This window comes from Sinocyclocheilus grahami, unplaced genomic scaffold (assembly GCF_001515645.1).
Source record: "Sinocyclocheilus grahami isolate Dianchi unplaced genomic scaffold, SAMN03320097.WGS_v1.1 scaffold139.1, whole genome shotgun sequence".
Taxonomy (NCBI): Eukaryota; Metazoa; Chordata; class Actinopteri; order Cypriniformes; family Cyprinidae; genus Sinocyclocheilus; species Sinocyclocheilus grahami.
Genome location: NW_015505318.1, coordinates 294218 through 297491, shown reverse-complemented (window position 1 = coordinate 297491; position 3274 = coordinate 294218). Strand labels below are relative to the sequence as shown.

General features: G+C 37.1%; 1 pseudogene; it reads right to left on the bottom strand.

Moving 5' to 3' along the window:
* Positions 1-995, bottom strand: part of LOC107591259 (transgelin-3 pseudogene) — a 5200-nt pseudogene extending 4205 nt beyond the window's left edge.
* Between the last annotated feature and the right edge of the window lie 2279 nt (positions 996-3274).

Genomic DNA, 3274 nt, shown 5'->3' with positions numbered 1-3274 from the left:
TCGAGACTCCAGCTCTGGGTCATACTTCTGCTCGATCTTCTCCTGCACCTCACGGCTCAGTCCATAACTGGGTCCTCGGTTTGCCATGGTCAAGTTTAATAAGTCTAGGTCTTTACCCAGTATATCTAAAAACAACAACCAACAACAACAACAACAAATTTACCCACTAGCTCAATCTGTACTACAAAGGGAAGAAAATATAAGGCTTTATAATTTTACCTTTAGCTATTGTTCTTTTTTTGGGTTACAGTAGGCTAATTGTGTATAACATATTGTGAATATTAATTCAAACAATAATTAACGTATTGTAAATATGATTTTAATATTCCTGTATTATGATACAGACTAGCTACTGTATCATATATACATTTGTATATATGAACGCATGGACTGACAAGGGGTAATATTGACCGGGGTGTGGTCCATGCTTCTGTTCCCATGCGTGACTTTAAAGAAAAAATACATTTCTAAAAATCTAAAGCTATTTCGAACATATAATAATAATAATCCATTGCAATCATTCAACGATTCTTTATAATCAAGTAGAGCGTGCACACGCAAAAAGAAACTGCATGTGCATATTTAACCCAAATTAGTTTTAAACTACTGCATTCAAACAGTTACTGATAATTAATTAATTCTACTTGCGTTATCATTATACAAATATTTTTTGTCAAGAATAAAGATTTACTTACTGTAAGCAGATGCGCTTGTCGTCCTCCTGTGCAGCGAGGTCAAATCCTTCCTGTGGTCAGTGCTCAAAGATGCTGGACTGAAACATCCATGCGGCGGGGGACGGGGCGTGGCTCCAGCGCACTGTCCGGTGCGCGGAATCACCCTATGGTGAGGCTTGGCTTATGAATATTAATTAGCTTACGTCGGTGGACGCTGGTGGAAAGTTACCAAGTAGCATCGCATCTGCGTGACTTAATTAACATTCATGAGCTGAGAATTTTCGTCGAGAATATCAAGAATGACACAAAATGGGCCCTATGGTACAGAATCAGACTGCATTGCAATAAATATATATTATAACAAAATCTTAGTTTTAAAACAACGAGTTGTACCCAATAAAAGTATATATTTACACCTCCCTATAACGTTAAATCCGTTTTCGTAATGCCAGATTTAAGAAGTAAAATGTAAAACGGTTTAAAAACGGACAGAAAAAAACCCCAGGTCCTTTTGCTCTTGTCCTCTCAGTAATAAATAACCAAGCCCATTTCCAATTAGATTAAGATGCATTACTAATGCATGCAAATTCTGCAGAGAAAAAAAAGGTGAGTAGCACGTGATAAACAGGAAAACCAAATCATCTATTGCTAAAATAATTACTGAATTCTTTAAGCATGGCTTGAAGCTACTTTAGCTACTACTAAATACACGTTTTTTCTTAAGTAGACCTAAGCGAGTAAACTGAGGAATTTAAATCTTTAATTACATAATACGTAATAAACGGTATTAAATTATTAAATTACATAATGTTTTATAATAGTTTAATAGTGGCTAAACAACATTAAAATATAAGGCAGCTTATAGCAAGCTCTTGTCAAAGAAATTACCACTGGTGGTGTGTCTGTAGATGCAGTGTTGGGAAGGTTACGTTACTTGGGAAATGTAATAGGTTACAGATTAGGTTACAGATTACTTAAAATGTAATAAGTAGTGTAACTTTTCAGTTACTTTATTAAAGTAATGTAACTGATTACATTTGATTACTTTTCTAAATTTCTAATGTTTTCAACTGTTTATCATTTTCAAACATGTAAACCAGGCAGGGCAAACCTTACAGTAGTACTCAACACTCATTACTGTCACACTTTTGAAATTCTTCACTTGAATTAAGATTATATTTACATTTTAAAGTCGACATTGGATGCAAAATTCACTTTTACATGGTGTTTGCATATAAATGTATCTTAGCAGTATGTGGACACAACCACCCTACAATGATAAAAATCCATTCACTCCCTTTTTTAATCCCCCAAAATCCTAAACAGTCCTGTACACCTGCTCCCTGCACGTGTAAATGGTGCGTAAAACGTTCTTCTGAGTTCATTTTGGCAAACTGATGACACTGAATTTGATGCATTGCCGTAATAATATCTTACAAGTTCGTCTGCTCCGGGTTGTTTTGTTTTTTTTGCTGAGAGTTGATAACCTGTTTAGCTTTGGGTAAAACGCAGCTCTTGTCACTGTCACTTTTTACTCAGCCGCCCAATCAATGGAGGAGGGGCGGGACAAATACAACACCGACCAATCATCCTACTTGTACAACAACTGAACAACAATAGAGAAGTTAATATTGCTGGTTACTGCATTTTTATATTCAGTAATATTCTTCAAAATGAGATACTAGTAATACGTTACTGCCGTGGATATTTCAAATCATAGCAACCAAAGCGTCTCAGCTAGAAAAACGCTGTGCCACCAAGGCGTTCTCCAGCACCACCAGCTGGCCGTTTTAAGAAGAGCGCCTGACAGTTTATCAGCTGGCTAAAAACGCTTTTGGTGGACACACGTTATTGAATATTTATTGTTAGGCATATGGTCTATTAGTGTTTTTTGCATTTATGCAATATACTGGAGCCAAACCTGAGAAAGTAGACCAGAATATTCCACTGCGTTCCTGGACACGCAATTTGCGTAGCTGCAATTCATAGGTGGGGATTATGCTAATTGTGAATGAGCGTGCTCGAGCGCCCTGTTTACGAAAGATTGGAATTCATGAACATACACATGTTTAACTATCACATCTGATGTGTACGAAGTGTTTGTGAATTCGGAGCAGAGTTGTCTGGAAGGTCCGTTTTACGCGCAAATTACTCCGACTTTACTCCTTTATTTACGAATGTTTCATGAATGAGACCCATTGTCTTGTAAGCAATGCAGGTGTTTTGTAGTTTTGTGATTTAGAAGAACATAAGAATCCTAGTTTTCTCCCACCATCAGAGCCACTGAGGACGCAGTGCATTAGTTTTGTTTTTAATGGTAATGCGCCACTGAATACACCTAAATTCGTTTATGTCTGCGCAAATAATTTTACTCCAGGCTGCTTTCTGAACCAGGGACAATTCAAGGCAGGTTTTGTTAAAAAGTTAAAACTCAAGGAGAGATCAGTACCCATTGTTAGTGATCCAGCTGCACCTCCAGAAGAAGTAAGTCTGACACTTTATATTTTTTTATGATTATTTGCAAATCGCCTTTGCTCTTCCACAGAAGAAAGGATGGTCCTTACTGCAGAACACAAGATCCAGGGGGCGAGGTTGGATCC